At 38.7% G+C, this 12,644-nt stretch overlaps 1 non-coding gene across 1 annotated transcript; it reads left to right on the top strand.

Annotated features, from left to right (window-relative positions):
• The first annotated feature begins 8,766 nt into the window (after positions 1-8,766).
• Trnat-agu (transfer RNA threonine (anticodon AGU)) lies at positions 8,767-8,840 on the top strand. The gene has a single exon. It is a non-coding gene; the product is annotated as a tRNA-Thr (tRNA).
• Positions 8,841-12,644: the final 3,804 nt, after the last annotated feature.

Genomic DNA, 12,644 nt, shown 5'->3' with positions numbered 1-12,644 from the left:
ACCGTATAGTTTATATAGGATTAAAAAAGAACCGGTAACAGTAGTGAATATGTGCGTAAATTCTCAACACGTACCCATTTAAGACTAGTGCCTCCCAGGCCTTCTTTTTCCATCCCAGTCATGTCCCTGGTGCATTTCTATACCAAAGCCCTAGAGCAATATACCTGTATTTTAAAGTTCAATAGGAAGGGTGTGTTTTTTTATTAACGGTAATAAAGTCGAAACTTTCTACAACGGCCACCTTGGGGACAGAGGAAAGTCGACGTTATGGAGCGGTATCAGTAGGGGTGAAATATGACACCGATATTTTCTTGGGTTTCAACATTTCTATCTTAAAAAAGGCTTAGTGTAACAAGTAAATTCGTAACACAATCAAAACATATCAATAAGAAAGAAACCAAACAGAAATAGAGACCAACGACCTGCGGCATGGTTCAAGTTTCGTGACCATGTCCAATAAAATATGGAGTTTTGTAGACAGCGTTCGTCAGTTGTTGATTAAATGGCCGTAGTGCAGAGGTTTTTTTGGCAGTTGGGACGTGTTTTAGTGGCTGTTGCTGTTGTCGAGGGGTGGCCGTTGTAGAGAGATGAAAATAAGAGTGAATGGAAAAAGTGGCCGTTGCAGAGAGGTGGTCCTTTTTGGAGAGATGGTTGTGCAGGATCGACTGTAGTTTCCATTTTTTCAGCCAGACATAGAGAAAACACCTTGCCTACACGAGGCGAGCAAGGAGCAGTTTGGATTTCCTGTCCACGCCCCCCCCCCCCTCCCCTGGGGCGGGGGAGCTCGTCGTACCTTTTAGGGGTTAAAAATGAAGTTTTAGTAGCAGGGTGTTCAGCCTCAAAAGGTCCAAAGTGGGAGCTTTTGCGATGCCTTTTAGGGTATTGAGCCGAAAAAAATATGACGCGGTGAAATAATGTGTTATGTAAGAATTGGTATCTTTTAGAGGAGAAAAAACAGGATTTTGGTACCTCTTAGGGGATCGTAGGGGATCAAAATTTTTCAGGAGCACCCCCGTCTTTCTTATACGGGTGTCTCCCTCCCCTCGAGGTCCACGTCGCCATCTTCACTCGCTTTGCAAAACGTCAGATATCGACTTGTTTGGTACGGTGGCCGATTGTCACGCAATCCACATTTGCCTAATTGTCCGAAGTGGGACCACCAAACAAAGTCAAGTACTTACTCAACTAATGCCATGACAGTTATTCGGACTGGCTAACAGAACGGCGAAGTCTTGGAATTTTAGAAAACCGAAGTCTGGAAACTTTGTAAGAAAGAAATCTGGACAGCGTAGTGCGATTGACAAAGAAGCCTTTGTAGTTTTCTGTCTTGTTGGTTGCGTTTTGCAATTGGACGCCTGTTGGAACACTCCAAGGAAAATGAAGTCACAGTATGTGTTTTATTCAGAGGTATGTGCCATATTAAGTGATAGGAAACGAACGATTCATCTATAAATCTGGTGGTAAAAGACAGGGGAACTGTATCCATAAGAATTGCAAGCACACGGGTTAGAAATACAAAGCTTGAATCATCTTGCTTATTCCACAAGTACAACGTTTCGACAGTTGATCATGAAGTTTCGTCAACTGCTCGCGCTTTGTTAACGGCATTACCTGGTCTCAGACCAGGATTCCAAGAAATGCTGCGATGAGATGGTTGTTTTTAAAGTAGAGTGTACCTGTTTACATGAAATGGTTGTGTTCGAATATTTACGCCAAACGTGATGGATGCAACTGTAACCGATTGTTTACTCAAACTTCACGTTTCAAAATGTTTATTTTTACTTAAAGACAAGCTCGGCTGTGGCCATGGGTGTTCCACAAAAGTTAAACTGCTGATATTGAACGAATAATGTGTGCTACAGTTGTAACCTTCAAAAAGAAACATACAGTAGGCGGAAGGAAAATCAGTTTCGGGCGATATGCACGTGCCGGTGATCGAAATAAATTTGCATAACATTAAAATGTACCAAAAGCAGCGTCTATTTTGATTTAACTGGAAATGTTTGCGAAAGCTAATCATCTGGTCAATCTAAAAGGAAAAAAACACAGATTACAAGTATCCTTATTGACGAAAAAGGTTTCCATTCGCTTATTTTTGTTCTTGATGAAGGTAGCTGGCCAAGTTCCATATTGGTTTTGCGAATGACAAATTTACACAAATGTACCACACGTTTATGTCTCTCAACGGGTTAGTTTTTTCGGGCCGCAAAAGAGACTTTCACACAACATAATATAGAGTATGGGCTTTCAGAAAATTTTAGTTTCGAGTTCAAATTCAGTGTACCAGTGGGCTTTTGATGGTATCGAAATTAGCTAAAATTAGCCATTTCGCTCACGAGCTTCGATGAAGGTACTTTTATCGGCCTAAAATATTATTAAACCTGAAGCTTTTACTAATCAAATTAATGCTTTAGAAACAACGAGACATGCACTATGAGCTACCCAGAGTATATTGGTAGATATCATCACGTTGATCTGTACGAGCGAAAAGAAATGCACAATTTTCGGCCATTTTCGGCGGCGTCAGGCAGCTAAAATGGCGATTTTCAAACTTTCCTCGATTTCGAAAAAACTAAAGCGCTTCAGGACCTTTGAATGGTATTTTCGAAAACAACTCACTATAGAGGTTATTTGGGCAAAATATGGAGAAATAGAAAATTTCGCGACTGTCATCTCATTCTCGGTATTTACAGGAACTGGCTCTTAAAACACATGACATCGTCCACCCTTGTCAAATGTAATAGCATGATCGTTTCAATTGTAATGCCTTCTTATCCAAACGTTACTTTGTTTCTTTGGTACCTTATTAGCGAACACTGAACTACTGCTCGTACAATTAATATGAAAATCAACCACGACATTCCCTAAACCAAACAATATTAAACATAATCCAGGAAATATTTTAATTCATTTGTTCAATTCACGAGTTTGCTCACAGAGCTCTTTGATTTTATTTGACTTCGGCAGTGCTTTTATGATTGCATGCTCGATTCCTTTATGAACTGTTTTATGCAATCTTGTATTTTCAGGGTGAAAATATACTCAAGTAATGATAATTTTGACAAGTAAATTAACCATAATTGAGCGATGTGAAAGTATAATAGCAGACTTTGCTACATCAGTTGAATTATTAAATAGTCATTTTTCTGTTGCAATATTATGACAACAGCTTGTACCACATATGCTTAAATGTGTTCCAAAATTCTTCCAAAACTAGTAATTTATTTTATCTAAGACTCCGTTTTTCATATAACAATTAATCGGGGGATTAGCTCAAATGGTAGAGCGCCCGCTTTGCATGCGGGAGGTACCGGGATCGATGCCCGGATTCTACATATATATTATTTTATTCCAAAAGACAAAATTTAGATCAAGAGTGCCTTTTTAATTCGTTTTAACAATGATTTAGTAATACACAGACAAGTAAAAACAAACGATATAATCTCCCGACGTTTCGGCGACCTCATGACGCCATTATCAGGGGTACAAATGAGAGTTAAATTAACAAATGCGAGTTCAAGAGTTATAACTAATTACAACGACAACGACCACGCGGGTGCTGTCCCTGGGGAACTCCTCAGCTGTTTCAAAGTTCTCAAGAAATGCACGAACAAATTCGATTGTCTTGTCAACGAGATGCTTTACATCAAACAATTAACACCGAGTTTGAACGTGGAAACGGATTCTATCCGTGCTAAAGTATTTGTGCAGCCACCTCCGCTATGTTAATTAGTTGTAACTCTTGAACTCGCATTTGTTAATTTAATTCTCATTTGTACCCTTGATAATGGCGTCATGAGGTCGCTGAAACGTCGGGAGATTATATCGTTTGCTTTCACTTGTCTATGACTTTTTAATTGGCAAGTTATTTTCTTGAAAATTTTACAAATAGCAGTAAGTATTTTTAAATGTTCTAAATTCTTTAATGTGGTGTATTTAAATCTCCTCTTTCATTTTCTGTAACACTTGACGAAAACTGGTGAGAAGTTTATCAAAATAGCCTCGCAATAGTTAAGGCATCTGTACAATGGGGAATCAGCTCAAATGGTAGAGCGCCCGCTTCGTATGCGTTTGCTACCCATGATAACATCTCTTTTTGTCTTTTTTTCTGTTTTTTTTTTTTTATAGCAGTTCTTTTTTCCTCATCTATCTGCTCATAAAACGCAGGTAGTGTGCCAGAACTTCCTGCACAAAATTACTGTATTACTCATCATCAGTATTGACTGTTATTCGGATTCTCCAACTTTTTTTTAATCAATTTGTCATTAGATATTTGTTTTTCACGTTATAATTTAAAACGTGCATTGAAATTTTCTGTAGGAAACCGTGAACGAACCATACTCTCAATGTTAAGCAGATTTTCATTGAAAATATATTTATTGAATGCGATTATTATTTACTTAAATCTTTAAGATCAGCTGGCTCACTGGTGGCGAAGCCTAAGTGCGGCTTCTTGGACACAAGGTGTCATGGCTTCTGTAACAGTGCGCCAAAATCCACAGTGGGAAAAAATGGCGGCTGTACATTTTACCACTCTGAATGCATGGCGTACCTGGATTATACAAGTAGGCATAAATTGATATCTTTGCAACATTTGTCAATGTATTACATTTATTGTGTACGCTAGGTTTAAAGCTTTCGGAAGTTTCCTGTGTATTTTTCACGAGCGTTTATTAGGGATATTGACGCTAAGAATTATTGGTAATAATGATGCTTATAACTTAAATTCCATCGTGTTTAATAAGTAATATTCATTCATTCATCGCAGATTCTTAACAAAGCTATCGTTGCCTTCAGTTAATTTTCAATCTTCTTATTTCTGCTCTGCAAACAGGGTGTGAAGAGACTCACACGTGCTGTCATCATGGGCAGCTTTTTGCTTCACTAATAGGACAACCAACGCAACTCTATTAAGATGTTTATACTGCTTTTTTTAAAAGCAGTTTAAAATTCCCTTTTCTGTTTTGATAAGGACTAGATGGAAAACAAAGCAAGCCGTTTTTAAAAAGTTTGAAATAAATTTTCTTGGTTTAAAAAATTTGTGTAGCAGACCATTTACTTTTGCTTCGGTGAGCCTATTTCGGAGATCCAAAACACACAGTTCGGAACGCGCGCGAGGAAGAAAATAACCCTGACCTGATCTTTTCACCCAAACCAAGCATTGTTCTTTTTCGCTCGTTTCTGATACAATGAAACTGCTCACGGCAGTGTTCAATGAAAGGCCCCCATTGATATATTTATACACTTGATCTTGAGGCTATATATAGTGTGTGGAATGAATTTTTATTGAAAAGCTACAACTATCAGACAAATTTTAATTTGCATATTTGAATATCTGTTAAAGATATTAAAGTATCTCATAGAAACAATAATCTGCCGGCCACCGCCCAATGGACTATCAAAATAACTGACACCACTAAGCCTTTGCTATATCTCACCTGATCGAACTTATGGTCAATTTCTTGTACAAAGGCAGAATAACTTAATAAAAGACGGCATTGAGGTCAATGTGTCTGGTCCGTTAGCTCAGGTCGTATGTTTGGCCCTCACACGGACCAATATTTCTTTTAACTAAGTCAACTGGAAAATACTATCTTAAGATGTTTATCTGATTTATCTGATTTCTCTTTTCCTAATTCTTGACCTTTATTTCAATTAAAAACCTGTTTTTATAGATTTTTTTTGATCGCTACAAAACAAAAGGACTATATCAAATTTACCTTTGTCTATAATTTTACTACATGTAGCTGAAAACCCGGGGAGGGGGGTACTTTAGAAATTTCTGGCTGGGGATGTTCCGCTGGGACCCCAGTTAATAATATCCAGTAGTGTTTTATGATAGTCATCTTTCGACGCCGTTGAGGCTGAGTTGCAAAAATTTAAACTTGCCAATTTCAGTTTTTTTATATTTTTGAGTGGCAATTCCTGGTTTCCTTACTTTAGATAAAATCTTCAACCAACTGGTCAGTTTCGTGACAAATGATACTCTATTCTAGACCCAAACGCTCTGGTTTATATACACTATGCTAGAGTAAACTGCTTGAAAACCATACCCTTTACTGCGGCACTTACCTATATAGCCCTATATACGGCAGTATTCCCCCCCTCCCGGGGGCTGGAAAGTACCGGTTTGAAAAATATTGATGCCAACAGAAACACTTGATTAAGCCATATTCTGATATAAAGAGGCTTCATTGTGGTCAGTTAGAATTGTTTGCACAAAAATAAAAGAAATTTGTTTTAAAGGGGGAAGGTAATTCACTGTTTCATAAGGCATTTGTGACATCACATAAGCCATCGTAGCTTGTTTCATTTTGATGTCGTGTTCATCAATAAAAGAGTATTAAAAGGGCCTCTCCGGGAGTCGAGCCCGGGACCTATCGCACCCTAAGCGAGAATCATGCCACTAGACCAACAGGCCAAACGTGGTTGAATATTTATTTGAGAAAAGTCTTAACCTACTTCTCTCTATTGAACTGGTACTATATAATACCAGTTATTTGTTGGCTTATTGGCTCAGACAGTTACTATCCAAATTCCCTGGCTTTTCGCTTTTCATGTCTTTCGAGCAAGATACAATAATGTAGCAAAAACCTTACGCAAGTTAAAATTTCATCCACACAATTCAACTTGATGAAAATCAAGTCTCAGTGGCGCAATCGGCTAGCGCGTTCGGCTGTTAACCGAAAGGTTGGTGGTTCAAGCCCACCCGGGGACGATTCTTTCTGTTTTGATAATTGTTTTCTATATAGTTAGCTTCAAGAGTCCATCCTGTTAGCTTCATTTTTAGTTGTATTGCATGTTAGTACGTCTTCTCAAACAAACAGCCACTGCGCGGATGTGATGTGAATAAACCGTTATTATCGTGATCGTTATCATTGTTGGTTTTTTGACGGTTGAAGCAAATTTGGCCGTAAGTTTTCATAAAAGGGTACAAATTTGTCCATATTTGAATAATCCAATTAGTACTATAATTTGTGCATTCAATATTGGGTCTTTACTCTTCAAATGTTTGTCTGATTAACGTAATTGCATCACCTTTATTACAACCGCCTGCATTAATCGCCTGCTCCCGTGACTAGAAGTTGAAGGACTTGAACATAAGCATACTTTTTGTGATATATTAAAACGTTGCTATATAAACAGCATATATTGCCCCTAGACAATCGTTTAGTTCTTAATTAAGGATATCTGAGACATTTGACGGCTAATATTGGCTTGCTCATTCGACGGTTGACGGTAAAAATATTGCGGTTTTGACGGTTGACGGTTAATGTTTTGGCCATTTGACGGTTAACCCCATTGAGATCCTCTGCCGAACGCTAAAACAAGGATAGCGTTTGTTTTTGTGTTAAATGTCAATTTCAACTTTTGTATTCTCCTACGAGAAACCCATCGTTTTAAACTTTTCTATTCTTTTTGTTGTGTTCCAAGGTATTTTAAATGGAGTAATTAATCAATTTCTTTTATACGTTTTGCTAATAAGATTTGGCGAAAAAGAGGGATGATGACATTGACCAAACCATTCCAAGCAATCCACAACCTTAACCCCTATTATCGTATAGCATGATGAGAACATCTTTGAGGGTGAAGAGTATTTTGGCAGGTTGCTTAAACATTTCGCCGGTATCAGGAGAGGATGAAGAGTGAGCCACGTCAGGCATCAAGTGCGCGCGCTAAGTACTAAAATGAACAATGATAGGGCAGATGGCCCATGCTATAGCTTTGCTTGGATTTAACGAGCTTGCTGACCCCTACTTTTCTTTCCAGAAACAGATTTTATTTACAATTACCTCCACATTGTCCAAAAATAAACAGAAAATCAAGGTAGGAAGTTAAAGAAACCAAACAAACAAACAAAATGATATTTGCTAGCAACAAAGATAGAAAGTTAAAAAAAAAAAAAAGGTAGGAAGCCGGCAGTTAAAAAAAAAAAATTCAAGATTTCTCTCCACGGGACATCGAATCCTGCCATCTTGTGGCTGCAAGGCGCGTGAAACTATAGTCGCTAAATGCGAACTTGTTCTTTAAGGAACCTCACCAGTTGACTAAATTCACTTAGTAGGCCCACTTAAATATTTGGCAGAGAAAAGTTCACTTCAAACTTGGAATTAATACTATGTTTTTCCCTGTTGAGATTCTTGTAAATGTTGTTGCACAATGTGTAAACTCATCTGAGAACAGTTGCAGGGCCCCAATGAAGAACACCTTTGATGAAGTATGCTCCCTGCTAAACATTTATTATTATGGCTATTGTTCTGTGTTGTCGTGTAGTTACCAGTCCAACTTCGCTGATTAATTTTCCGCGTCCCGTCAATAAAGCAAGATCAGGAGCTCATGACCCGGAGCGTCCATCTCCCATGCCAACCCTAGGATTCAACCCTTTCTGGTATCTTTTTATTTTTAGAATTTGGGCTCTGGAAGTTTTCGCACCCCGCCTTTCAAACGCCAAATCAAAGCCCGGGTGGTCCCCGAGGGACCCCTAAGAGGTACCACTTCTAAAACAACACAATATCTCCTGTCATAATTTTTTGAGCTCAATACGCTAAAAGGAACCACGAAAGCTGCCGCTGTGGACCTTTTGAGGCTGAACACCCTAAGAGGTATTGAGCTATCTTAGTACTGCTGGAAATTACCAAGCGTGAAAGTGGACATGTCACCAACTTAGTACTACATGTATTAACAATGTTTTTTTTATTTTTTTTTTTATTTTTCTTTTTAAAAAATAAACAAATAAACAATAATACACGACGTTATCTAATGTAGGGCGCCGTAGCTCAGTTGGTTAGAGCGCCTGTCTAGTAAACACGAGGTCATGGGTTCAAATCCCATCGGTGACTTACAAATGTTGTACTTTTTAATTTTTTATTACTTTCGAAAATTGCTCAACGAAGCTTCACATGTTGTACCCCTAGGAATATTTTTGATTGTGTTATCCGATGGATTTACTTTTAAGATCTACGCAAGAGTCGAGTGAAAAATTTCAAGAATTATATGGAACGTAATTTGCGAATAAATGACCATTATAATATAGATAGGACCCTGCGCACGCTCTGATTGGTCAAAAACCCATGTTTTATCAGAGTATAAAGCGCTTTGAAACATTACTTTAATGTAAATAAACGCCCTGGATTACATTTGTCGCGTTAGTTCAACGACATTTCTTTGGTCGACTTGTCTCGTTTGATGAAGTTATATCAGGAGCCATAATCGGGGACGGAGACTGTAAGCGCGCGCCATTTGTACTATTGGGGCTGTCCCTATGATATGGGACAATTTTTCTATTTTTAGAAAAAATTCCGCGATCATGTGCGGCACACGCGCGTACATGCTGCGTGGATTTTTGCGTATATCGCGCGGGGAAATGGCGTCCGAAATTCCCGAAATGTTTGATACTCTTGGCCCACAAATCAATACGTTCATGTCTGTTGGAATTTTGCTTCAGTATTTTCGTCGTTAGCTGCTCCAGTTTGAGTGAAGTAAGACAGTGCCGAATTTAGTTGTCCCGCTTTATATCGCTGACCAAGTTGTGTTCCGCTGCTTCTTTTACAAGAACTCCACATTACTCCACTCTCAGTCTCACATATGTTGAACAAAGATTAACAGCGTTTCCATTACACAACAAAAAACCAGTTGGATATATTTGGATATAGCACCGTTTCAGGACTTCAAAGTTTCCCTCCTCTTACCACAGGCGCTTGCGAGGATTTCGCCAGAGTCCATCTCGACCGAAAAGTAAAACAAAGTAATTGCAAGTTTGAGTTTCGCCTGAATTGTAAGCAACGCTTGATGCTTTATCAAGGCCCAATAAGTGACAATAAAGTTTATGTCTGTAGATCACGCTCAGTTTTCTTTGTGTAAAAATCTAATAAATTGTCTGTTGTCGATGAATAAGAGCGCCCGCCGATGCGTGTTTTGTACAGTCAGTAAAACATGACAAATTGGACTTCCCCACTTTCGTGTGAAAACGTACATCGAACTCGTATAATATCTCTAGTTTTTAAATATGTTTAAGGTTGATAAATGTTTCAGAACATATTAAAAGCTTAGCTGAAAATATGTGAATACAGCAGAAATAATCAGCTTTCTTTAATCAACTCGAATAGTCACTGTACTCGAATAAAGATTTCGATTTTGTTGGTTGAGTTATCAAAACTCCTTGTCTATTTTATTTTCGCAGTGTAAAACTTCACTATGTTAAAGAAATACACATGATGTTAGTAGCCTTTTGGCGTTGGTGAAAATTGTTGCAGCATCTCAGCGCAAAAGACAACGAAAGAAATCTTTGTCAAGATTTGTTGACAATTGAAAACACCGACTCGGATTTGAAGGTTCACGCGCTGCACTATGCAAATGAGCTACTTATGTACGCGTGAGACTTTCCTTTAAAAAACTTTTGAAAACTGGCCAAACAAACAGAAGCGATAAGAAACTATCAAAAACAGAGTTTGGTTATGATTAAGCATTGTTTGGGAAACTCTCAAATGAACTCGATACCAGAGTAAAGAGTTTTCTTTCATAACTTTTCTTTACAGAACAAACGCAAAAGCTTACGCGTTCAACTAGCGCGAGCACATATTATTATTCATTCACAGCGCGAAATTAAAGTCTTGTTTTCGACTCTGAAAATCTCACTTTTTCCATTAGTTTAGAGCATAAAGCTACATATAAGAGCCCTGGATCTAATTCCCTGCCTTATTCCCTGCCATCGCTGTGAAAAATCTGCAAGAGAATCTCGCCTCTCTCACCATTTGATCAGGCAACGTGACAACATTCACGCGAGAGCCCCCGACATGTGCGTGGATCCGCGCGGATATGTGACGTCAGGATGGCGCATTTTGTTCTAAAAATAGAAAAATTGTCCTATATCATAGGTGCGCGCGGATCCCAAGACTTACGGTCTCCGTCCCCGATTATGGCTCCTGTTTATATTTCTTTCTTCTTTCATTACTGTAAGAGTAGTTCGCTGCAAAGGGGAAGGGGGGGGGGGGGGGAGCTGGGGGTGTGGGCGGATAAATACGATGGACTAGCATCCCATCCATGGAAAAGAAAAATACTCTCAGATGTTTAATACAGCGGAGACTGGGATTAGATCTGCAGTGTGTGGGCTAGCAAGGCCCATTTGCGGCCATTTAACCTTTCCTTACCATTCCGTGCGAAAGGAGGGCGTCAGTTCTAAAAGATGAAATTGAGCCTTTAACTGCCAGGTTACAATAAAGCAAGTCGCAAAGGAAAGAGTAATTCTGCAAAGAATCTTTGTGTTATCTGTGTTATACAGCAGTTTTGACAAAGGTTGCGCTACAAAGCGTAAAAGAGTACCGCGCGACAAATATACCGAAAGGTTCTCTGGGTATTCCCCACGTTGTTTTAGAGCGACAGCGGAAAATTCTTTAATAGGAGTATTTTCATCTTCCTTGATAGCTAGAGAAAACTAGCCAAATAAAAAGTTTACAAACCGTTATTTGTACAACAATGCTCCGAAAAAAATCTGCCTTCAAAAAAAAGTAAAGCTGCATATTAACTAGTAAATTAAAGTAAAGACTGCTGGACAATCCGGGTATTGATACCGGTACCTCCTGCATGCTAAGCGGGCGCTCTACCATTTGAGCTTATTCCCCAAACCGTAAGCATTTGGTTCAATATACAAGTTACTATAACAATTGAAAAACAATGTTAGAGGCATGACTTGGTGATTAGTTTTATTTTTTTTTCTAAATGTACTTAGAATTTCATTTTAGAAAAACAGATAATTTAAGAAATATGTTGCTTTTCATTCTAGTTCCTTGATATTCAAGAAAAGCGGGTCCATTTTGCTAACAAAAGGCTTTGTTATACAGCCCAAAATTAACCTAATATGGCCATTTTTTAACAATGGCGGCAGCAGCTTAAAAATACTCAAGGGACTTTCAAAATTTCTCGTGCGATACGATTTGAACGATTGTAAAAAGCCAAGTAACGACAAATCCTCCCCGGGGGAGGCATTACGGGTACAATTTGTTGTGTGTAAGTCGTTACTTTGGGGCGGCTGGTAGGGGTCACCATTGCGGCTATCGATGATATCACCATTGTTGTTTGGTTTCTCTGTTGGAAATTTAGTGTGGCTTCAAACTGGAAAAAGAATTATTCCCCCCTTTCATCCCTCTTAAATTTTCTGATCGTAATGTACAACAGCTGCAAGATGAAGGAAATGCTGTAAAATATTTGCGGAACGTCGAAGAAAGCTGCCAGGTAATAAAGATTCAATAGAAGTGTGCTGTCCCCTTAAGCTGTTTATATTCATACTGGACCAAAATTCAGTTATGCTCAACAAGCGACAAATTTGCCGATTGTTTCACTTTGCTGCATTATTCTCTCGCCCAAAAGATTTCATGTTAGCACTTGCTTTGATTATGGAAGCACTGCAAAGCCGGAGCTAGACCAGATCGACATTTTAAGCCAGTCTTTATCACGGACAACACTCGAGGACGTTTTTCAAAGGCCCCGCTCTTTATATCTGACTTAATTGGCCGCGTCACGGGCAACTTGATTTAAATATTAACAATCTGATGCTCAGCAGACCGTTATAACTTACGACGTATAATGAACTTGTCTGAATGATTCGCCCATTTCGGCAAAGAATAAAAAGTTTAATCGCTCAAAGACCT

Source organism: Orbicella faveolata, unplaced genomic scaffold (assembly GCF_042242905.1).
Source record: "Orbicella faveolata isolate gen_17 unplaced genomic scaffold, um_ofav_v1 contig_35, whole genome shotgun sequence".
Lineage (NCBI taxonomy): Eukaryota > Metazoa > Cnidaria > Anthozoa > Scleractinia > Merulinidae > Orbicella > Orbicella faveolata.
Note: the sequence above shows the minus strand (reverse complement) of the source record. Positions and strands in the feature narration are given on the sequence as shown.